Here is a 25,716-nt window from a genome sequence, read left to right on the forward strand (position 1 = left end):
TTCCAAATTTCTAGTTTTCACTTGCAAGCTCAAATTTTGTCATTGGCAACAAATATTATCACTAATTTTCCTTAGAGTGACTGACACACTTTTTGAGAAAATGTTTCCCAAATACCCAAGTCTGGACAACTTTTGTCAGCATTCTTTCAAATTAAAATAATGTTCCATAAAAAGTGTCAAGTTCAGCAACTCAGTTGCACAATGCTTTTCCTTGACATGGCCGCTGTCCTTAGGGTATGCAGCAGAGTGCTTTATGTTCTCAAAGTGTGGTCTCCAAACCAGCACTCTCAGTATAACCTGGGAACTTGTTCAAAATACTAATTTTGGGGCCCCACTCAAGACCTACAGTGTTTTACCACCCTCCAGGTGATTCTGATTTCCCTCTGAATTTTGAGAACCACTGCTTCAGTTTTCCAGCGTGGTTCTCAGACTTGCTCACACATTAGAATCACCTGTGTAACTTAAAATCTCCACTGCCCAGTTACTCTTTTTTAACAATTATTATTTATCTTATCTTTTTGGCTGTGCTGCACGTGGGCTCTTCTCTAGTTGCAGCGAGCGGGGCTAATCTTCATTGAGGTGGGCAGGCTTCTCATTGCCATGGCTTCTCTTGTACAGCACAGGCTCTAGGGTGCACAGGCTCTGTGGGGTGTGTGGGCTTCAGTAGTTTTGGCCTGAGGGCTCAGTAGTTGTGGCACATGGGGTTAGTTGCTGTGAGGCATATGGGATCTTCCTGAACCCAGGGATCTTCCAGGGATCGAACGAACCAGTGTCCCCTGCGTTGGCAGGCAGATGCTTTACCACTGGATCACCAGGGAGGTCCCATAGTTACTCTTGACCAATTAAATCAGGTGGGACCCAGATATCAGTATTTTCAAGTTCCCCTGATAATTCCAACATGCAGCCACTGCCTTTGAGTGTCGTTCCCACACAGTTCTCAGCTGTTTCTTGTCTGGTGCTGGGTAGTTGTCTGTTGAAAATAGAGCTCTTTGACAAGTTCCTGAAGCATTAATCGCTAGCGTGCTGCTCTTTGGAGAAAAATCAGTTTGTCTTCAGAACCATTTTCCCATCTTTAATAGTTAGGAAATCTCAAATGGTGAACAAAAAAATATCTGGGGAGGACTTGAGAATACTTTGAATTGTTAAGCCTCTCTTTTAGGAAAGTGGGAATCCTGGCAGGTCTGGTGAGATATCTGCTTTGGTTACTGTTGAAGTTCCCCATTCAGCTGCCAGGGCTTGCTTTTCTCCAGAGCCTCCATTTCTCCATAGACTGTCTTAGATTAGCAGGTGTCACCCTTATTGGACTCAATATTCCCATTTTAGAATAAGTATTTTTAACCATCTTCAAATGAAACACAAATATAAAGCAATCAAAGCTCTAACTGTATTACAAAGGGTAAATAAATTCAGGTTACTTTATAATACAACTACATATTGAAATATGGAAATACTTGGGGGGAAATGGCAAATGTAATTTGGCAAATTTAAATGTAAATGGCAAATTTCAGGTAGTCTGCATATATATTCTATAAAAAATTTTTATTATGATAAATTTCAAACATATGCTAAAGTAGAGTGACTAAGACTGTGATATTTTGATTTATAATAAGAAACATATTTGGTCTTTGTCTCATTTCTGGTATTGATGTTGTTCAGTCGCTGTCATGTCCGAGTCTTTGCGCTCCCATGGACTGCAGTATGCCAGGCTTCCCTGTCATTCACTGTCTCCCAGAGTTTGCCCAAATTCATGTCCATATCTGTTATACAGCTCTTAAACCTCTTGGAATTTCTTAAGAGAGCATCAAAACTGATTAGAGGAATGGAACTTTTAGTCTTACTCCTCCCCCCACCTCTGGGTAGGACAGAGGGGCTGGAGTTTGAATCTGTTGGCAATGGCCAATGATCAGTCATGTCTATGTAATGCAGCCTCCATAGAAACCCAAAAGGATGAGGTTCAGAGAGATTTTGGGTTGGCGAACACACAGAGATTTGGTGAGTGGTGCACTCTGAGAGGGCATGCACGCTCTGTGACTTTCCCTCCCAGCTTGCCCCATACATCTCTTCCATCTGGCTGTTCTTGAACTACATGCTTTTATAATAAACCAGTAATCTAGTAAGTAATCTTTATTTTCTTGGGCTCCAGAATCACTGCAGATGGTGATTGCAGCCATGAAATTACAAGATGCTTGCTCCTTGAAAGAAAAGCTATGACAAACCTAGACAGCAGAGACATTACTTTGCCGACAAAGGTCCATCTAGTCAAAGCTATGGCTTTTCCAGTAGTCATGTTTGTATGTGAGAGTTGGACTGTAAAGTAAGTTGAACACTGAAGAATTGATGCTTTTGAACTGTGGTGTTGGAGAAGACTCTTGAGAGTCCCTTGGACTGCAAGGAGATCAACCTAGTCCGCCCTAAAGGAAATCAGCCCTGAATATTCATTGGAAGGACTGATGCTGAAGCTGAAGTTTCAACTTTGGCCACTTGATGAGGAAAGCTGACTCATAGGAAAAGAGCCTGATGCTTGGAAAGACTGAAGGCATGAGGAGAAGGGGACGACAGTGGACGAGATGGTTGGATGGCATCACTGACTCAATTGACATGTGTCTAAGCAAGCTCTGGGAGATGGTAAAGGACAGGGTGGTCTGACATGCTGCAGTCCATACGGTTGCAAAGAGTCAGACATGACTGAGCAACTGAACAACAATTACCTCAGACCACTGAATCAGAATCTGAGGTTGGGCCAGGAATTTGTGTTTTAATAATCTTTTGAGCTGATTTGTAGGTTCACTATAATTTGAGAACCACTGATCTATGTAACATTCCCCACCTGATTACTATTTCCCACCTTCACAGATTATTTAAGGCAAAGCCAGATAACATTCAGATATATTAAGTAAATTTATTATTAAAATTATTTTATTAAAAAACCCATAATCACATACCATTGTCAGCTAACAAAAGTTATAATTCCTAAATATCAGCAAATATTGAGAGTTTTACATTTTCTCAGATACTCATATGTCTTTTTATACTTGATTTGTGTGAAGCAGTTCAAACACTGCCTTAGGTTGATAAGTCTCTCAAATCTCTTAATCTATGATGATTTTTCTTCTTTTTCATTTCCTGCCATTTATTTGTTAAAGGAACTGGATCATTTGTGACAGAGTTTCCGACATTCAGGATTTTGCTGACTCTGCCCCCATGTTATTATTTTGTCACATTTCTTTTTCTTCTGTATTTACTGTAATCTAGCTGTTAGCTCTGGGCTTCCCTTGTGACTCAGCAGTAAAGAATTGCCTGCAATGCAGGAATCTCTGGTTCAATCCCTGGGTTGCGAAGGTCCCCTTGAGAAGAAAATGGCAACCCACTCCAGTATTCTTGCCTGAGAAATCCCATGAACAAAGGAGCCTGGTGGGCTACAGTCCATTGGTCACAAGAGTAGGACACAACTTAGCTACTAAACCACCAACTATTAGATCTAGAGGCTTGGATCATAGTCATGTTTGATTTTTTTTTTTGGTCAGGAGTATTTTACAGGTGGTGCTATGTCCTTCTTGTTGCATCACAGCAGAAAGCACATCAATATCTGGCTGTTTTTCTTTTTCTGATGTAAAAGTTGACTAATGGGTTCAAATTTTGACAGCATGGTCTACCCTGTATCAATGTTTCTCAGTAGCCTTTCACCTAATGGTCTTAGCAGACACTGATGATCATGGCCTCTGCTCATTATGTCATTTAGAGATACAAAATGGAAATATTCTAATTTTTATATTTTTTCATTTATTACTTGAAATTAAAACTCTCTCTTCAAATATTTGGACAGGAAAGGCAATATAAGTGCTCAATTTAACTCCTTTTCTTTATAAACTAGTCTTCAAATGAATTTATACTCTAAGTTCCTACTTTTGAATATTATTATATACTTGCAGATTTTAATATATTTGACATTTTAAACTCACTTCAGTCATAAATCATTATGATCCTTAAATTGTCCTCTTTGGCCAGAAGAAAGCAAGAATGGAGGTGTAGGAGGCTAAGCACTGTCATCTCAATAAAAAGGTACAGTATGTTGCTCAATTCCTGAGTTTGAGCCAATTTTCAGATCTAGAATCTACTGACTATAAAGAAGTGTCTGGGTCCTTAGGAGAAAGACTCTGCAGCATTGTGTATACTATATTGTAATGATTTCTTCAGTCATTCCCCAAAGGGACCCAGGGTATTGACTTAAGCCATGTACAATGGGGAAAGGGTAGTGACCAGTCATTTCAAGGAGCTTTGGAGTGAGGCTCTAATTGCTTTGATAACTGGAGACCCAAAATGTCATCATCCCTCCTGTTAGAGCAGGAGATTACAGAAGCAGCTAATAGAGTCCTAGCTTAAGTCTGGTTTACAGAGAATTCACTGGGTCTGCAGACTTACCTGCTGGTCATTTCCCTGGTCCCTGAGTATGTAATTCCAATAGACATAATTAGCAGTTGAAGTACTACGTTGTTAGGCTGTTGGATAGGAGCTACCGTAGTGAAGAAGTCCAACTAGAGGCCTTTAGAATCATTCTTTGGCCCAGCTAAGATAATGAAAACTTACACTGTGTCCCAGAGGAGATGGTGGTATTTAGTGTTGCTCTGGATCCCACAGAGTGATGTAGACTACCACAGCAAGCTCAGCCAAGTAGTAGTCTCAATTCAAGCTGAGTAAGGCCTTAGGTACATGTTCGGAGAAGGCAATGGCAACCCACTCCAGTACTGTTGCCTGGAGAATCCCATGGACGGAGGAGCCTGGTAGGCTACAGTCCATGGGGTCGCTAAGAGTCGGACACGACTGATGCGACTTAGCAGCAGCAGCAGCAGCAGGTACATGTTATGTGACTATTGATTTGGTGAATGCATTTTTTTATATTCCAATCCAAACAAAAAAGGATTCCAATCCTTTTTTATATTCTAAAAAAAGGATAAGCAGTTTACATTGATGTGGAAGAGATAACTTATTTCCGGCTTCATCCAAGGACTGTTACCTCTTCTAGCCTCTATTTTAATACAGTCTGAAGGGATCTGGACTGTCTGGACACCCTGCAGAACATCACACTGATATATTACACCTATAATATACTGATGGGTAGAATGAGCAATAGGTGGCTTGTATCCTAGAGGCCTCAGTAAGATACATGCATCTACAGGGTAGGAGATAAACCTTAAGAAGGTTCAGGGATCTGCTACTTCCATAAGGTTTTTAGAGGTCCAGTAGGCATTGGCATGTGGAGATGTCCCCTCCACAGTGAAAAACAAGTTCCTGTATCTTGCAACTCCCACAGAAATGAAGTATGATGTCTGATGGGCCTCTTTGGGTTCTGGAAGCACAAATTGCACACCCAGGAGTACTGCTGTGGCTCACATCCTGGGTGACAGTTCTGTGCCATCTGGAACAGCAGTAGGCTCTGCAGCAGTCAGTGTGGAACACATAACAAGCCCAGCGGGAGATCACAATATGGGCCCCTGGGATTTCAGAGCCAGGCAATGCCATCTACAGCAGAAGACTTTACTCAAGAAACAGTCCTGGCATGGTACCAGCCCCTAGTAGGGGCAGAAAGCTAGACTATGGGGCACTGAGTTATCATGGATCCGGAAGTGCCCATCACAAGCTGAGTTCTGTCAGACGTGCCCAGTCATAAAGTTGATGGGCCCAGCAGCAGTTCATCATAATACGGTGAAATGATGCATTCAGAATTAAACTCCAATAGGACCAAAAGGCAAGAGTAAACAACATGACCTAGTAGCCCAGACCCCCACATCACCCACTATGCTTGTACCAGCACCCCACCCTCAGGCTGTGTGGCCACATAGGGGGTCACATTTGACCAGCTAAGGGAGGAGAAAAAAACTCAAGCTTGATTATAATGGGTTGGCTTGGTATATGGGTGGGAGATGAAAAATGGATGGCAGCATATTACACCCACATTCAGTCGGGACCCTAAAAGATAGTGGAGAGGAAAAAGCTTTCCAAAACTTTAAGCAGTGTAGATGGTTATTCACTTTGTGTGGAAGAAGTGACCCATGGTGAGAATTTATACAGATGCCTAGATTGGAGACAGGGAGGTCTGGAGTAGAGGCATGTTGTCAAACATATTTAGAGTGGGCATAAGAGTAAAGATTTTTGTATCTTATCTTCATTCTGACCAGAAAGCATTAACCATGGGAAAAGGAATGAAACAACCAAAGAGGTAAAATGATTCTACCAGTTGATGTCAGCCAAGTGTTATCATGGCCCACCCCAGAACTGGCACAATGGGCACATGAATGGAATGGCCATGTTTGTAGAGACAGAGGCTACTCAGCCCAGCAACATGAAATCCCACTTACCAAGGCCATTCGAGCTACTCCTGCCTTGGAAGGTCTAGCTGCCAGCAACAGAAACAAACACTGAGACCCCAGTATGGCACTATTATTTGAGGAGATAGAGCAGCGATTTGGTGGCAAGTCAACAATACTGAGCCCTTTCCCTTATAAAGTAACCACTGGTTCATCCTCACTGGGATAAATGCCTACTCTGGGTATGGGTTTGCCTTTTTTGCCTGCAGAGCCTCAGGTGTATCACTATCCAGGAGCTTGCAGAAGACCAGATCCACTGGTATGAGATCCTACTCTACATAGCATCTAAAAAGGAACCACTTCACATTAAAGGTGATTTGAGTATGAACTCATGACCAAGACATCTATCTACTGTTTGTATCACCTGCTGCGCTATCCAGAAGCTGCCAGCCTGAAGGCATAGTACTGAAGAACTGAGTACTGAAGGCACAGCTGAGGTGCCACCTTACAGGCAGTATTCTGCAAGGACAGAGGGCCAGTATATAATTGAATCAGAGACCTCTGAATGGCACTGCTCCTTCAAATAGGAAGAATACATGGGTCCAGAGGACAGAACAGAAGTGGCCTCACTAAACATCTCAATGAGTCATTGGGTGACTTTGTGCTTCCTGTGACCACAACTCTGGGCTTTGCAGGTTTAGAAGTCTTGGTCCCCAGAAGGAGTGCATTTTTGCTAGGGAACACAAGAGTTCCATTTAACTAAAGGCTATGGTTACTGTTCGGGCACTTTGAACTCTTTGTGTCCAGGCCCCAGCAGGCAAGAAGAGAGTAACTGACCTAAATCAACAGGAAAAAGAGGGGTTGCTTTCATATAACAGGCAGGAAAAATACATGTGGACTGCATGTGAACCATGTGGAAGTTTATTGATACTTAATTGGAACTGTAAGGACATGTGCAGCAATCCCAGCCTGAGAAATGTCTAATTACCACTCAATATACATTTTCATTGAGAGCATTTGGGTCATACTCATGTAAGCCACTAAGACCTGTAGAGTGACAGGTAGAGAGTCATAAATTTTGAATCAGATGATGGAGGAGGAAGAGGAAGATGAGCAGTAGTTACATTCCTGAGACCAACTGAATAACGGGGGTGTACCTTCTCCCAGTAACCTCCTTCTTGTAAGCTCTCGCTCCAGAAGAGAGATCTAGAGAAATTGTAGAGGAGCTGCTCCCAGAACATGGGTGGGGAAGTGGATCAGTGGGGATGCAAGGGGTGTTTCTGGTGGTTGTGGGATGCACTGCTCAGATTTTCCTTCAGGAGAGACTAGAAAGGAAGGAGTGAAGAAATCATGAAGTGTATAAAAATAGGTGCAAATGCTTCTAAAGCTACAGAAATGTTGGGAAATGATACTTATAAAGATGATGATGAAAATGAAGGAAACAGAAAGAAATCTTTTGACAAAATGCCTTTAGTAACAATTAAAAATAACATCAGTTCACCTCCAAAAGTGAAGGTACAAATTAAAAATAACTATGAAAATTCCTTCCAAGCCAGCCTCTTCAGAAGCAGATGCTAGCCAAATACACTAGTAAGACATTTGTTAATGGTGATATGAAGCTTTTCAAACAACAAAATAAATGTGACTCTTTGCCGGGTCACAGACCATCAACTAAGATTATTTTTATTTGTGATGCTACAACTGTGAACCCGATGAAGCTGACAATGAACTGGAACCCTCAAAGAGTCTTAACAGGAAACCAGAGGGGTCGATCTGTGATAAGATTATTGATACTGTAGGCCAGATAGTGCCATCTTTGTTAAATTCTGACGCTATTCCTCTTGGGGACAGTAAGCAAAATTTAAAAGATGCCAGCGGAGTTTCCCTAAAGTTCCCACAAGCCTTCTGGGCTCAAAATGTGAAACAAATTTGGGGCAACTTAGAAATGTAAATATTGTTGCAGCCTGGGAAGTGAATTCATCTTATTTTTCATACTGGATCTCAGCTCTCAAGTGTCTCTTGTGTCCCAAGACTTATTCTGTACCACACGTTAACCTGGCAAAAAAAAAAAAAGGGAAAGCATCAAAATATTCACCTTGGCATGTCTCATATGATCTTATTTATATCAACTTGTTTTCTTGTTTACAGGCAAAGGTTTCTAAGTAAAGTGTCATTTTTATTTCCTTTATAGAGACAGTGAGATACAGAGGGAGAGAAACTGCTGTGAATGTTATAGTTATCTGGCAGTCTTCTAGTGCTATACCTTGGGAATTCACCACAGCATTTATGTTATAGCCTCCTCCTCCCTGAACTGCTCCCCATCAAGACTGAGCACAGCTCTGGTGTTAGAGCCAGGCCACGCCCACCCAAATGGGGAGCCCTTCAAATGGTCAGTCTTTGTTTGGAGGCTCCTCATTGGCCTAGCCAAGACTTCCCAGAGCTGAATGGCAGCCCTTTCTTGTTTCATGGGTAGCAGAACTGCATCAGTCTGAGGGCACTCCTGGCCTCCTGCCTCCTCTTTGTTTTCTTAATAGCTATTTTCCCCAACAAATCTCTTGATGTCTACTTTTCCATGGACCTGAACTGACAAAAGTCACGTGTATTGCAGGATGTTTAGCATCCCTGGCCTTACCCACAAATGCTGGTGGCACTGTCCCCATTTTGAGGTAACTAATGACACCTTCACAGATTGCCAGAATGCTTCTACGGAGAACCACTCGAGAACATAGTCATCAAGATCACAAAAGTTGAGCTCGAAGAACTGTTCAGGTAAAACAATTATGAAACAGAAAAGTTTAATGATTTCCTCTGTTCCTTTTCTCCCTCTCCTACAGTGCCTTCACCTTCTTTTAATTTTTTAATTTCTCAATTGAAACTGATAAACTTGAATAGTGGGGTTTTAAAGACCAAAGAGGCTGTACAGCCACAGAATTTAGAAATAAGTTTAGGAAATGATCACCTTCTGAAACTGAAGCTAAAGAGAAAGATCAGTTATGACAGATGAAATTAGCTCCTGTGTAAGTAATCTGCTCTTGGAATTGGCTGCAAAAGTATTGCTTTTGTGATTATAATGCTTTCCAAGTTTCCATCAAGTCATAAGGATATCGTCTCAGGAAGACATTCTTGAAATGTGGAGGGACTGTGGAATAGTCAGTAGTAGGTAGCACCATCTGAAAAAGATCCACGAATTTTAGTGTAGTTGACAAGTCTGTAGCAGAGATCATTTTCACTTTTAATTCAATAAATATTCATCTAATTGTTTATTGCCTACTATGCCCCAAGTATTATATATTAAGCACAGAACATACAATAGTAAACAGAACATAATTTTTTTTGTTTTTGTTTGTTTGCAAAGTTGCTTCAGTCATGTCTGACTCTTTTCAACCCTGTGTACCATAGTTCGTCAAGCTCCTCTGTCCATGGGATTCTCCAGGAAAGAATACTTGAGTGGGTTGCCATGCTCTTCTCCAGGGAACCTTCCCCACCCAGGGATTGAAACCGGATCTCTTACATCTCCTGCATCGGCAGGCGGGTTCTTTACCACTAGCACCACCTGGAAAGCCCCATGGTGCTTCCCCTCAAAGAACTTATTATCTGGAGAATGCATTCTCAATGGGCAAAAAACCTTCCATATTACAGTGGTTTGTGGCCCTCCAGTACAGATATACAGGATATCTGTGGTTTAAGATCTCATAGGGGATGGGAGTATTAGTGTAAAAATGCCTAAAATGGCTTCAATAGGTCAATCATGAAACTAAGGTTAACCTGATGTAAAGGAGGAAAAAGAGAAAAAAATGAATAAGATGAAAGAAAACAAGAAGGAAAAGTAGCATGATGAAAGAGAAATAGGAAAGAAGAGATGAGAAAATAAGGTATGTGAAATTTTAAGAATACAAAAATAGTTCTGTCTGCCACTGAGCCATATGACATACAACTTCTTTTCATTGACATTCTGAAATACAAGCTTATTCCTCTACGTTATTTCTGGCTTTGGCAACAAAGCATTAAATGTGAAAAGCAATACTGGAATGCCTGCTTTTCATCAAAAGAATTCCCATATCCTAAATCACTCATTCTTAATCAAATATTCCACATGTCCTCACTTCTCTCATTTAAAATTTAAACTTATAAAACTATTTTCTATTAGGTTCCTAAGGACCCTGTTATTCCACTTATGTACATGTAATGTGAACTTTGTTAGCTCCATGATTATCAAAGCCTTCATTATTATAGCCATTCTTTATCTGCCATAGTAAACAAAGACATTGGTTGTCATTTGATAGCTTATCAAGCTTTTTTGTAGTTTGGATTTACCCCTCTGGACCATATCCTTTTCTTTATTCTGAATATAGGTGCACCAAACAACTTTATGATTATTAGTTATATTTTTTGGATATCTTGATATAAGGAAGAAAGCAACCTTGCTAGCAGACATTGGTATTTCAGCTAACAGAATCATCTTTATTAGCACTTTAAAATATTTATGTGTATTTTATTGTGATATAACTAACATGGACTTCCCAGGTGGCTCAGTTGTAAAGAATCCACTGCCAAGCAGGAGACATAGGTTTGATCCTTGAATATTGAAGATCCCCTGGAGAAGGAATGGCAACCCACTCCAATAGTCTTGCCTGGAAAATCCCATGGACAGAGGCGCCTGGTGAGCTACAGTCTATGATGTTGGAAAGATTTGGACACAACTGATCACGTACATGCGTGCAGCATTCCATTATCTGGATGTACCAGTTTATCAGTTCACCTGTTGAAGGATATCTTGATTGCTTCCAAATGTTAGCAATTATGAATAAAGCTGCTAAAACATATGTGTGCAGGTTTTAATGTGAACATAAGTTTCCCATTCTTTTGGATAAATACCAGGAAGTGCAATTGCTGGATCATATGGTAAGAGTTTGTTTTCTAAGAAACCGCCAAACTGTCCTCCAGTCTACCATTTTGCATTCCCATCAGCAATGAATGAGTTTCTGTTGTTCCACATCCTTGCCAACATTTGGTGTTAACAGAATTCTGAATTTTGGCCATTCTAATAGGTCTGTAGAAGTATTTCATTGTTCTAGTTTGCATTTCATGATGATTTATGATGTGGAACATCTTTTCATATACTTATTTGCCATCTGTTTATCTTCTTTGTTGAAGTGTCTGTTAAGGTTTTTGGCTGATTTTAAAATCAGATTATTTTCTTATTATCAAATTTTAAATGTTCTTTGTATATTTTGGATAATAGTCCTTTATCAGGTGCATCTTTTGTGAATGTTTTCTCCAGTCTGTGGCTTGTTTTCTAATTTTCTTGACATTGTCTTTTGCAGAGCATAGTTTTTCATTTTAATGAAGTCCAACTTATCAATTATCTCTTTCATGGATGATGTCTGGTGTTTTATCTGAAAAGGCATCACCAGTTACAAAATAAATGAATCATGGGGATGAAATGCATAGTATGGGGAATATACTCCAGAATATTGTACAGTGACAGATGGTAACTAGATTTATTATGGTGATCATTTTGTAATGTATAAAATACGGAATCACTATGTTGTGCATCTAGAACTAACACAAGTGTGTAGGTTAATTATACTTAAAAATAAATACGAAAATAAAAACTCACTATACCCAAAGTTATCTAGGTTTTCTCCTATGTCATCTTTTAGGAGTTTTATAGTTTTGTGTTTTACATTTAGGTCTGTGATTCAAGTTAATTTTTGTTAAGGGTATAAGGTTTGTGTCCAGAATCATATTTTTGCATGTGGATGTCCAGTTGTTCTAGCAGCATTTGTTTAAGTGACTATGTGCTCCATTGTGTTGCTTTTGCTTATTTGTCAAACATTGATTAAGTTTATGGGTGTCTGCTTCTGGGCTGCCTATTCTGTTGCCTATTGATCTATTTGTCTATTATTTTACTAATACCACAGCATCTCGATTACTGTAGCTGTAGTCCTTCAACTTTGTTCTCAGACATTTCATTTTGGTTTGATAACTGTATGTATACTTGTGTAACTGCAGCAAAATATAGATCCTTTGTGTTACTCCTGAAAGTTCTCTTGTATCTGCCTTGCCATTGTCCTCTGCAGCCAACTTCTGATGCCAGATTAGCATTGTCTTTCTTGGATTTCACATAAATAGAACCATACAGCACGCACTCTACTGTGCCTGGCTTCTTCTTTAAGATATCTGTGAGATTTATCCATGTTGTTAGGCATACTGGCAATTCGTTTTTATGGGTGTGTTGTAGTCTATTGTATGGGGCTTCCCAGGTGATGCTAGTGGTAAAGAATCTGCCTGCCAATGCAGGAGACATGAGACATGGGTTCAGAAAATGGCAACCCACTCCAGTATTCTTGCCTGGAGAGTCCCATGGGCAGAGGAGCCTGGTGGGCTACAGTCCATAGGGTCTCAGGGTCAAAGACATGACTGAAGCAACTTTGCATGCAAGCACATACATTCAATTGTATAAATATATGATTTGCTTATCTATGCTCCTGTTGATGCACATTTGGGTTGTTTCTAGTTTTTAGTTACTATGAATTAGGTTGCTTTAAACTTTGTTTTTTTGTGAACATGTATTTTCATTTCTCTTTGATAACTATCTAAAACTGATACTGCTGGGTCATGAATAGGTTAGATGAATATTTAACTATAAACAAACTGCCAAGAAGTTTTTTGAAGTGTTTTTACTATTATGCACTCATACCAGCAATGTATGAATTCTAGCTGGTTCAAATTCTAATATTTGTGTTATTATTAGACTTTGAGTTTAGTGCACGTAATGGAATCTCATGGAAAAAATGGAAAAAAATCATGGTTTTAATTTGCATTTCCCTAATGATGCTAAACTGTACTCTGCTTTTTAGAGGTAAAAAGAAACTTATGTGCTATGGACAGATTTTCATATAGATTTACATCATCATTTTTAGCAGCTCAGGGGTTTTTCACTGTATGTAGGTACCATCATATATTTAACTACTGTCCTGGTGATGGTACTTACACTGTTTCTGCTGCTGCTGCTGCTAAGTCGCTTCAGTTGTGTCCGACTCTGTTCGACCCCATGGACTGCAGCCTACCAGGCTTCTCCATCCATGGGATTCTCCAGGCAAGAACACTGGAGTGGGTTGCCATTTCCTTCTCCAATGCATGAAAGTGGAAAGTGAAAGTGAAGTCGCTCAGTCGTGTCTGGCCTCATGGACTGCAGCCTACCAGGCTCCTCCATCCATGGGATTTTCCAGGCAAGAGTACTGGAGTGGGGTGCCATTGCCTTCTCCCTACACTGTTTCTAGAAGCACATATTATAAAAAGGGAGTGAGGAACATCCTTGTAAATGTTTTATTTTCTTTAGCGTGCATGACTAGAAAATGGGATTGCTGGGGCAACGGCTAATGCTTATGTTAAATTTTGATAAATATTGTTGTGCCAATTTCAATTTCACACCAGTAATGCATGACAGTAATTACATCCCCACTGCACTGTGTACACTGACAAAAAGGATGTTTGCAACTTGAACATCTTTTCATTTGTTAGATGTTTGTTTTTCTTGATTTAAGAAAGTCCTATTGATATCCTTTGCCAATGTTATTGTGTTGTTTTAAAATTGATATTCTATGACATTTTTGTGTATTAGGAATCTTTTTCCTTCTTTTTTCACATGATACACATTGATTTTCCATTGGTTATTATTTGTGTGTAGATTACAATCTATATATGGTTAATTTTTATCATTTTTTTCTTTTATGGTTTCTAGTTCTTGCTTCATACTTAGAAAAGGCCTTTCTCAGGATTATTTTAGTTTCCTCAGTTTTCTTGTAGTATTTTTATGGTTTCATTCTTTACATTTAAATTCTTGATTCATCTGGTATTTAACAAATATAATAGTTGAATAGCCTTTCCCCAATGTTTAGTCGTTCCTCAGATAATCTTTTTCCCACTGACCAATGATTTGTAACATACAGTTTATTGGTTCCACTGAGACTTCTGGAGTCAGACTGACTGACTTCATCAGTCACCAGTAAAGGCTCTGGGTAATGTTGTAAAATCAAGATAATAATAATTGCATCTATCTTACAGAGAGTGAAATAAGATAATCTGAAAAGGGACTCCAGTAGTTGACATGTAATTGCTCAGAGGATGTGAACTACTATTATTGATGTGTACACAGCAGTTCATTTATGGATTCTGTATTTGGTTCCCTATCTCCCACATCTATGTGATCCATTAACATCCATTACCCATCTCTCAGTCCCATCTAATGACTCCTCTTTCCTCATTTTCACAAAAAAGGTCCTAATTTCAGTTGCCTTTCTAATCATAACTAGAGCTCGAAAATGTTAACCTTGGGGAGGGGAGGGGATAAGCTGTGCTACACAGGGTCGTGACAATTAAAACCCAAGCTCGGCGGCATTGGAAGGGGAAGGCAGGCTGCCCATTCCTCCTACCTCCTGTTCTGAAAGGCTGAAGTCCTACCTTATTTCAGCCCTTGGCCTATAACTGACATTCTCAAAACCTAGAATTTGTCTTCCAACTCTAGTTTACCACCTAGAGACAAACTGTTCACAACGTTACCCCTGAACTTGAGCTGGTGACACGTTTTGAGATCTGGAGCGGGCGGCGAGGGGGACCGGCGCCTCGGCCCCGGTTCTGACCTGGCCGTTTCCTCCGGGCAGGCCGCGCCGGCTCCGCACTCGTGGGCGGAGGCCCCACGGCCGACGTAAGGCAGCGACTTCGAGACTCTAATCAGCACGGTTGGGCACGAAGGCAGGCGGCGGTGGCGCCAGGACCACCACCGGAGTCCTCAGACAGGAAAAAAGGGTGCGAAGAGCGGGGCCGAGCGCACAATCGGGAAGCTGGAGGAAAGCCCCGGAGCAGCTGCGTGGGGAGGAGGCGAGGGAGCGCGGCTTCCCGCTCTACTGCGCGCTTCACTCTGGCTCCCTGAAGCAAGTGCCGGCCCGGACTGTGCTTTCCTTTCGCCTCTGGGGATCTTGGCGACCCCCAGAGGCCTCTCGGGGTGCCGCCCGAGCCTGGCGTTCCCGCGGGTCTCGGCCGCAACTCCCGCCTCGTGCCGCTCGTCTCCTCCCTCTAACGGCCTCCGGCCGCGGCCGGCGTCCGCGGGGAGGGTGACGTCGGCGTGGGGGCGGGACTTCCTGCTTCGCGCGCCCTTGGGTCCCGGTACCGAGTGCGCTCCGTGGGGTTTGCGGGGCGGCGGGCCCGGGGTGCCTTCCTGGCCCGACTTCGGCGCCGGCCCCGCACCCCTGAGAACGCCGGTCCGCCGAGGAGGAGCGGGGCTTTTTTCCATCGCCGCCCTCTCTGCCTTTGGAGCTCTCCCGGGGTACCCCACATTTCCCTAGGGTTGGGAGCCCGAGGGGCGCGCTCGGCTGTCCGGCTCCTGCTCTTCAGCCTGTGCCACGAGCGGCAGCCGAGACCTCGTCAGACTTGACGGGCTGGGCGGGCAACCCGCGTGCGGGACCGCCTCCCGTAGCCCCAATGCCCCGGCGGGAAGAGAGCCGTGAGAGTGTCCGCCTGGCGAGTGCGGCCAGAACACGGTCACTGTTGGCTGTGTTGCAAGGACCGTGTGTGAGTCTGGTAGGTAACCCTTCTTGTCCGTGGCTTGGAATACTCATGGCTTTTTTCTTCACAACTTGCCTTTGAGTTCTTCTTTTGTTATTTTTCTCGTGGAGCAGTTGGAGAGGGTGTTAGAAAAGTAAGCTGGGAGAATGCTCTGTAGCCGATTGACTGCACGTCAAACTCTTTATGGGGCTTTTTGATGCGCTCCGGCGTGGTGCTTGTGTAGCCCGTTTGAAACCTGACTAAACGTGGGATACATCTAGTTTCGCTTGCGAAAAAAAATTATGCTGCCGTTTTCGTTGACCCTGAAGACAATTCTAGCAGTGATGTTGGCTGTCGTTAGAGATAACGTTAGAATATGTGAGTGCTGGGCTTTAATGGACATTTTGATATGCCCTTAATGTCCAAATTTTGACCAAAATAAACGGGCACTTGGCTTTTAAAATCCCCCAAGTATTTTAAAAATTTAAAAGCCTTTGGTCACAAAAGTTGTAATGATGAAACTGTCTCAGTAAAATGCTGAAGATGTCTAGGATAACAAGAAACTTGTTCATAGTTTCTCATATATAGTATATAGTTCATACTGTGTTCAGACTATGAGCATAAAATACTTGAGTAGATCTAAAACTGAGTAGGTTGTTAAAGCATTGCTTCTGTTACCAAGCAGCATCTCTTGTAAACAAGTCTAATACTCAACTAGAATATAATTAAATGTGTGTATCCTACAATTATCTGGATTCAGAATTTTCTAAATTCAGGGGTTCAGTCTGTAGGTGGTTGCAGTTCATATTCACCTTTTGTATTGAGCTGCAATTTCAAACTCACTTTGTTTAGAATTATTAGATTGCTTTAGATTTCAGAGTTGTGTAGAACTCTCCAGAGAGTTAAAAATGAATTTGAGTTACACCTTTTGGTTTTTTTGGGCATAGGAAGTCAGATGTTCCCCTTTGAGTATTTTCTAACCAGGTGAAGTGTGGTTATATTTAGAAATTTTATAAAGCAGTAGAGTAATACCAATTTAGGGTAACAGCACTGGGAGATTGAAACACTTACTGCCCACAGGTGGTTTTTAGACCTTGGTTTAGCCAATAATCTCACTGTTCTCCACTCATTGAACCCTTAATGATATAATTTGTTTGGCAAGTAAGGTGTACCTGGGAGATACTGTGGATTTGGTTCCAGACCACTGCAGTAAAGCGAGTCACATAAATTTTTTGTTTTTATTTTTCAGTGCATATAAAAGTTGTGTTTACACTATACTGTAGTCTGTTAAGGGTGCAGTGTGCATTATGTCTAAAAATATACATATCTTAATTAAAAAAATAATTGCTAAAAAGTGTTGACCATTGTCTCACAGTGCGGAGTTGCCACAAACCTACAATATGTAAAAATATTGCACTGTTTGTGAGGTGCAATACCATGAAGCACAATAAAATGAATTATGCTGGTAGGTAGTTTTTAGACCACTTTTGGGGTGGTATTGAATGCAGTAACCCGTCAAGTATGGGAAAAAGTTGGGAACACCTGAGACACTGTGAGAATGACTGACTTCTTTGAAGTCGGACTATTAGTGATGGGAGTTGGAACTTAAAGTTTTGTAATTTCCATCATGCCCTGACTATTTCAAAAATCTGTAGACTTTGTTTTAGTCCTTTCCCTCTTTCCTTTCCTGTATACTGATGTTGAAGTAATGAAATTGTTAAGAGTTGGGCAAGACAAGCAAAGGAGAAAAATCCAGAATGACTCATACATGTTGGTGTGATAAAATCCTTAGTAATCAGAAGTTAGCATTTTGTCATGGGAAGTTATAATTTAAGAAGCCTAGAAGAATGAAATCTTAACAGATAAGTGAATGGTCCAAGTTCTTTGTATGTATGGTGTTTTCTAGGTGCTGTCTCTGCCTAAAGTAAATGAGTTTTATTTTAACTTTGTCATATGTAATGTATTAGGCTCAGCAAGTAATTTTCTTAAGTTGTCTAACCTGTGTAAAAATGTTCAGAAGTACTCTTTTCTGTTGACTGAAGTTCACGTTCCTTATCTGAACTCTTCAGAATTTCATCACACTCTGCCTTTTCAAGCTTATGTTGTTTATAGAAAAGCTATCCTCTGACCAGACCATCGTCTAAACCTACTATGTGCTTTCTCCTTTCCTTACCAGTCTTCATTCTTTCTCCCTACCTGACCTGATTTCTTTCCTTTCCTAAAATCTAAATAGTATACACTCTATAAAGTTCGACTCTGTAGGGAGGAAAAATTCTCTACCCTGTTAGGGTCTCTGGCTGGCCCTAATAATTAAATTGATATAGATTAACAGTAGAACAGCATGCAAGTTTAAAAAAAATGTTTTTTTTCATGTACACGGAGAATGAAGACTGGAAAAAGTGAGCAGAACAGGAAGCTTTTACAAATCTTCCTCAACTTGCAGTGGTGTTATCTCCCCTATCATAACTGATGCGTTTAATGTACCTAACCTACCCAATTACATCATACCTTAGTCTACCCTACCTTAAACATGCTCAGAGCACTTACGTCATGTTAGATGATTGGGCAAAATCATCTAACATGCCGCCTGTTTTATAATAAAGTTGATTATGTCATGTAACTTACTGAACTGTACTGAAAGTGAAAGATAGAATGGTTGTATGGGTCCAGAATGGTTGGAAGTGTATCAGTTCTTTACCTTCTTGATTGCTGGGAGCTGCAGCTCAGTGCTGCCAGCTGCCCAGAATCATGAGAGAAACGGCTGTACTACATATCACAGGCTGGCAAAAAATCAAAGTTAAAAATTTGAAGTGCAGTTTCTGCTGAATATGAATTGAAAGTGAAAGGTGAAAGTGTTAGTGGCTCAGGTGTGTCCAACTGTGACCCCATGGATTGTAGCCTGCCAGGCTCCTCTGTCCATGGAATTCTCCAGGCAACAGTCCTGGAGTGGGTGGCCATTTATTTCTCCAGGGGATCTTCCCGACCCAAGGATTGAACTCAGGTCTGCATTGCAGGCAGACTTTTTACCGTCTGAACCAGTGAATTGCTTTTGCACTATTGTGAAGTCAAAAAGGTCCTAAGTTAGAGATGGTGTGTATCTTTTAGACAAAGAAACTAATTTGTGAAAAATTGACAAAGAGTTTTGGGCTAGGGGGAACAAATTGGAAAAATGACCAGGAAGATAACGGTTAGTTTAACAAGTTGGTACAAATTTCTTGGCTTTGATTTGTTCACTGTCCCCGGTGATAAGGTGTACCTTCCTCCTGGTACAGGGAGGGCACCTTTCACATGGGAGTTTTATCTCCTGCCTTCTGGAAGAAAAAGGACGGTCTGAGTGCTCCTCTTTCATCTGCTGTTTCTCAGGTGCCTCTAACTCCGTCACTATACCAAAAGGGCAGATTTTGTGTAACACGTACTGCACTCCACCTCTGAAGTCCTGCAGAATATATTTATCAGTCCTGCTCACTTGAAACTTTATATTGTATTGTTATAACATTTCTGTGTATCTCTTACCTTCCTGACTATAGATGATAAACTCTTTAGGGACAGAACATCAGCTCTCAGTAAACTGTATCCTTAGTCTTTTCCAAATAAGAGTTGCTGAATAAATGTTTATTAGAGATGAGGAATGTGTATTTGTACTCCTGTAGTGTAGTGCAAGTAAACGAAAATCTTTTGAGAGTAACTGAGGGAGAAAGGGCAACGATCAGCCCTAAGAAAGGGGATTAAAAAGAGTGGATTCAACTGGAATTGGAGGTAAAGTTTCTGTTCCTAGAAAGTATGAATAGTTGAGAATTTCCCATGACAGTATTAGCTGTAAGGACTCCCTCAGGAATGCTGGCACCATTTCCCTAGTGGTCTTTGGAGTTTGGTCAGTTTCCTAGTTCTTCTTTAGTAGAATCTGGGTTTAAAAAAAATAATTCCCCTACTTCCTTTCCTTCCTTTCCTCTTCCCTGCCCTCTTCCATTCCTCTCTTTCTGTTTCCTCATTTTGCCCCTTTCCATTTTACTTTTTACCTAGTAGAGACTTACTTTATGAAATTATGTTATTATTTTCATTTGGCCCTCATAAATTAACAGTTCTCTTAAGTTTTAGATTTTTCTATCAGGACTGCCTCTCTGGGTGCTGGAAAGATCACAGTCTCTGTAATCTAGCACTATTTTTTTTTTTTTTTTAATAAAGTTTAACTGAGCTATAATCCAGAAAGAAATTAAAGCCACCAGTGTGGCTTGAAGTGTCCAGTTATTTGTTTTCTGAATATTGTAACTTCACATCACTTTTGGGTTAAAATTCATGGAGTTAGGAGGAACCTAAACCTAGCTATTCTCTTTTGGAAAGTATTTATCACTCTCTTCAAATAAATTCTAGGTATTTTAATAGTTTTGCTGTAAATTTTGTATCTGATGCTTATGACAAAGAGTCATTTTAGTTAAAGGTATTAAAAAGTTGAGTCTCAGAGTCCTTTTATAAATCTTGGTTTGATTCAGTTGCTTCTTAGTGAGCTGGCTGTCTTAGCTTCTGAGTTGTTGCCCAGTAACACGATTGCAGTCGAGCATAGCAACCACTGGCAACGTTAGCTTTGGGCTACAGGGATTTTCCCAATGAAGTTGCAGTGCCTATCTCTAGTGTTCACATTCAGTCTGTTTTTCTCAACTGAATCACATTAAGGGAGACAAACTGAAATTACATATGATATAATTACTTTTTTTTTTTTTAGTGCTGACAAATCATAACTTTCGTGTTTTCCACGTAGAGATGCAAGATAAATATATATTGAATTGCATGTGAAGAACATGTGAAAAGACTGGTTCAATTAAAGATTATTCTAGACAGAAAAAAACTGGTAAATAATAATTAATATCAGAGTTCTCTACAACTGATAGAGCCAGCCAGAGCTGGAATGGATGAAGTTGAAATGGTTCTTCTTTAGATAACATTTTAATATTACTTCTAGAGGTTCATTGAGAGGGTAGATCAATAAGCATGAATTGTTAGGCACCCTGATTTTGTGGGAAGAGAATTATGACTCAGGCGACCATAGCTTGACTAAGTCACTTAACCTTTCTTGGCCTATTTTCTCACTTGAAAAAATAAATTCCCAAAGAATTCTTGAAGAAATTACATCTTTCCAATTTAAAGCAAATCTCATTTCTTCTGTTCATTGGTTTAGTCAATATTTGAGTGCCCATTACGTGTCTTTCACTGTGCTAGATACCAGAGTACCAGATTGTGAATAAGACATAGTCTCAAGCAGCTTTGGTGGGAGAAATGGATAATTATTTGTAATATAAATACAGTAAATAAATAAGGCTGTGTTCAAATGGCAACCCACTCCAGTATCTTTGCTTGGAAAATTCCATGGACGAAGGAGCCTGTACAGTCCATGGGGTCGCAAAGAGTCGGACACAGCTGAGCGACTTCTCTCACTGGGGGCACATAGGGAGGACAACTGACCAAAAACTGCAGTCATGATAACACTGTGATTGAGGAATGCCTCATTTGAATTATGTAAGAGTAATCTGAGAGTGGACAAAGAAATATTCAGCGTGGCCTGGAGGGAATTAATCAGACATAGAAAACAGGAGTTTCTCTGAATTGGAGAGATAGGGTCAGAAGTTGTCAGCCATGGTAGTAGGTAAAATCCTGGGTGTAGACAGGGGCTGGTGAACATCAGCATGTAGTGAGAAGGTGGAATAAAAGAATAGGGAGCAAAACCAGAGGAGGGTAGAGTTTTGAAATCCAAGGAGGGAATGTATATCACATTTATTTTATTGTTTAAATGGAAGTTGCTAGTCAAGAAACATAGTGTAGCTATGTAAATGTAAACTCATGAATGCAAGATCATCTCTACAAAGCTCTGAAGTTGCAAATGGGGATAAGTCTTTGGTTAGCATCATATCAGAGATGAAGAAGTACATGTTTTGGGGCCTGAATCCTGAGATTGAAAATTAAAATCTTGGCTCTACCACTTACACTACCTGCTTGGCTTTTTGGAAAAGTTATTTTAGGGTCCTCAAAAGGTCTAAAAAGAAGTTATTTTAGGGTCCTCAGTGTCTTCATGTGTAAAACGATTATTATTATTTTTTTGTATCTGCAAGAGTCACATGGGTTAAAAGATATATGTTGTAATGCCTGACTGAGTTACAGTGGGCACTTGTTAAATGTTAACTTTTATCCATTCCACTGTTACAGATTCTTCTAAACACTTTTCTGCCTGTTCTCCCCACTCCTCCACCCTCATCATAATCTTTTATCCCTCAAGATCCACCAAAAGTCCTGCCTTTTCCTTGATACCTTTCTTTACAGATGGTAATTCCAAATTTTCTATAATGAAATGAACATGTTCTTGTATCCCTTAGAACTTTCTTATCCTTTTATTATTAACTTTAGGAGATTTTATTAACTCACATATAAGAAGTCCGCAGATAGGTGATTCTAGGATTGTCAAATCAGTGGCTCAGAGACATCATTAAGAACCTGGATTCTTTGTTTTTTGCTTGGCTAATTGAACTTAGGCTTGATTATATAAGTCCAATCATCACATTTTCTAAAGTTCAAAAGACATAACTTCTCTACCCAATTGTAAGCATACAATTCAATGTTTTTTAGTACATTTGTAGAGTTGTACAGCCGTCATCACATTTTCATTAAACTCCCCCTACCCATTTTTCTCAGGCTTGTTTGCAGTCAATCCAATGCCTAACCTACTTCCACAAACCAATTACCTGCTTTCTCTATACATTGGTCTTTTCTCCACATTTCATATAAATGGAATAAAAAATACATACATAAATGTCTTTTGTATCAGACCTCTTTCACTTAATATTTTTGAAGTTCATCTGTGTAGCGTATATCAGTATTTTGTTCTTTTTTTATTGTTTTCATATAAATGTTCACATTCATTCATCAGTTGATGGATGTTTTGGATTGTTTTCATTTTCCAACTATTGTGAATAACGCTTCCATGAAAGTTTGCATAAACGTTTGGGTGAACACATGTTTTCATTTCTCTTGGATAGAGTCCTTGGAGTGGAATTGCTGAGACATATGGTAAGCTTATAGGGTATATTTGGTGTTTGTCCCTAATTGCTGACACAGAGCTCCTAAAACCTTTGGAATTTCCTGAGTGATATCCTTTTGTTACTCTTTTCTTAATATATACATATATTATTGAAGTATAGTTGACTTACAGTGTTGCAGGTGAACAGCAAGGTGATTCATTTACACACATATATAATTTTTGAAATTATTTTCCATTATAGGTTACTATAAGGTATTGACTGTAGTCCCCTGTGCTATACAGTAAACCTTTGTTGCTTTGTTGTTCAGTCGCTAAGTCATGTCCAACTCTTTCCAGTTCTATGAACTGCAGCATGCCAGGCTTTCTTGTCCTTCACTTTCTCCCTGCATTTCTCAAACTCATGTCCATTGAGTCAGTTATGCCGTCCAACCATCTCGTCGTCTGTCACTCCCTTCTCCTCTTTCCCTCAGTCTTTGCCAGCATCAGGATCTTTTCCAGGGAATTGGCTCTTTGCATTAGGTAGCTGAAGTATTGGAGCTTCAGCATCAGTCCTTCCATTGAATATTCAGGGTTGATTTCCTTTAGGATGGATTGGTTTGATCTCCTTGCAGTCCAAGGAACTCTCAAGAGTCTTCTCTAACACCACAGTTTGAAAGCATTAGTTCTTTGGTGTTCAGCCTGTGGTCCAACTCTCACATCCATACATGATTACTGGAAAAACCATAGCTTTGACTATATGGACCTTTGTCAGCAAAGTGATGTCTCTGCTTTTTAATACACTGTCTAGGTTTGTCATAGCTTTTCTTCCAGGGAGCAAGCATCTTTTAATTTCTTGGCTGCATTCACTATCCACGTTGATTTTGGAGCCCAAGAAAATAAACTCTGTCACTGTTTCCACTTTTCTGCCATCTGTTTGCCACAAAGTGATGGGACCATGATCTAAGTTTTTTGAATGTGGAGTTGCAAGCTAGCTTTTTCACTCTCTTCTTTTACCTTCATCAAGAGACTCTTCAGTTCTTCTTCATTTTCTGCCATAAGGGTGGTGTCACCTTTACATCTGAGGTTGTTGGTATTTCTCCTCGTAGTCTTGATTGCAGTTTGAACTTCATCCAGCCCGGCATTTTGCATGATGTATTCTGAGTATAAGCTAAATAAACATGGTGACAGTATACAGCCTTGTTGTACACCTTTCCCAGTTTTGAACCAGCCCATTGTTCATGTCCAGTACAATCAGCTGCTTCTTGACGCACATACAGGTTTCTCAGGAGGCAGGTAAGGTGGTCTAGTAATTCCACCTCTTTAAGGATTCTCCACAGTTTGTTGTGATCCACACAGTTTGTTGTTTGTTGCATATCAATTTTTTTTTTTTAGTTAGAAATCTAGCATTCTATTCATACTGAATCAAACAAATGGAATAATAATGTCATAAATTTTTTAGTTAGGCAAAAATTCATGTTTTCTAAAATATATGTGTTATACAGATTATATTTATGTATACAAAAGCTTTTCTATTATACTTGATAAAGGCGTGAGAAAGAACATAAAAAAAAAGATGGAGAAATTGCAAAAAAAACTAAATGAAATGGAAGCACTGAATATGAAATAGAAAAAGTGAAACAAACTAGATAAAAGTAAAAGATCATCATATAGTCTAGTTGTTTTTAAACATGGCTGCTCCTTAGACACGTATCTATCTGGAGCTTTGGTGAAAAAGCAATTCCTCAGCATTTGTATTTTTCAAAAAATTCCAAAATAATTCTCATATGCATCTGCATTTTAGAAAATGATTACAGGTTTTTCTATTAAATGGTAGTTTTGGTGATACAGAGTTCTGTATTACTTTTCTGTTGACCAATCATGATACAGTGGTATTGCGTGAGTAATAGTTAATATAGTCATAATAGTGAAAGATGTTTATCAATTTTCATACTCAAGAGCCAGACAAAAAATAAAAGATAATTAAAATTGTAAGCCATGATGGGAACATGATTAACCTAACAGTATAAAATAATTACATACAATTTGGGGTGTCAAGCAGAGTGAAATGGTAAGTAGAAGTGCATACGTGCACAGGTTTTCATCTGCCCAGCCAGTCTGTGTCTTTTGGTTGGTGCATTTAATCCATTTACATTTAAGGTGATTATCAATGTATATGATCCTATTACTGTTTGCTTAATTGTTTTGTGTTTACTTTCTGTAGGTCTTCTCCTTGTCTTTTGTTTTCTATTTAGAAATATTCCTTTAGCATTTGTTGTAAAGCTGGTTTGGTGGTGCTGAATTCTCTAAGCTTCTGCTTGTCTGGGAAACTTTTGATTTCTTCATCAATGGGTAAAGTGTTTGTGGTTGTAGGTTCTTTCCTTTCATCACTTTAAATGTATCATGCTTTTCCCTTCTGGCTTGTAGAGTTTCTGTTGAGAATCGGCTGATAGCCTGATGGGTGGTCCCATTTATGTTATTTGTCATTTTTCCATTGTTGCTTGTAATATTTTATCTTTGTCTTTAATTTTTGTCAGTTTGATTATTATCTGTCTTGGTGTGTTCTTCCTTGCATTTATCCTGCCTGGGACTCTCTGCTTCCTGGACTTAGTTGACTATTTCCTTTCCCATGTTAGGGAAATTTTCAGCTATTCTCTCTTCAAATATTTTCTCAGGTTCTTTTTGTCTCTCTTCTCCTTCTGGAACCCCTATGGTGCATTTAATGTTGTCCCAGAGGTCTCTTAGACTGTCTTTATTGCTTTTCTTTCTTTTTTCTATGTTCTGCAGAAGTGATTTCCACCATTTTGTCCTCCAGGTCATTTATCTGTTCTTCTGCTATTGATTCCTTCTAGAGTATTATTCATCTCTGTT

The 25,716-nt window shown here is 39.9% G+C and overlaps 1 protein-coding gene and 1 long non-coding RNA gene across 4 annotated transcripts in view; one reads left to right on the forward strand and one right to left on the reverse strand.

Moving 5' to 3' along the window:
• Nucleotides 1-7,207: 7,207 nt before the first annotated feature.
• Nucleotides 7,208-15,383, reverse strand: LOC113893268. 2 transcript variants are annotated; one of them, XR_003511266.1, is made up of 4 exons: nucleotides 14,948-15,383; nucleotides 9,262-9,472; nucleotides 8,935-9,063; nucleotides 7,208-8,357 (listed from the first exon to the last, which is right to left on the reverse strand). It is a non-coding gene; the product is annotated as an uncharacterized LOC113893268 (long non-coding RNA). The 2 variants fall into 2 exon arrangements; XR_003511267.1 differs by lacking the exon at nucleotides 8,935-9,063 and having other exon boundaries at nucleotides 14,948-15,379.
• A 100-nt stretch (nucleotides 15,384-15,483) lies between these two features.
• Nucleotides 15,484-25,716, forward strand: part of CEP83 (centrosomal protein 83) — a 139,921-nt gene continuing 129,688 nt past the window's right edge. For both annotated transcript variants that reach the window (XM_027543148.1, XM_027543149.1), the window contains exon 1: nucleotides 15,484-15,884. The gene's annotated coding sequence lies outside the window, so the exon portion shown is untranslated. The remainder of the gene's footprint in view (nucleotides 15,885-25,716) is intronic.

Source organism: Bos indicus x Bos taurus, chromosome 5 (assembly GCF_003369695.1).
Source record: "Bos indicus x Bos taurus breed Angus x Brahman F1 hybrid chromosome 5, Bos_hybrid_MaternalHap_v2.0, whole genome shotgun sequence".
In the NCBI taxonomy this organism is placed as follows: Eukaryota; Metazoa; Chordata; class Mammalia; order Artiodactyla; family Bovidae; genus Bos; species Bos indicus x Bos taurus.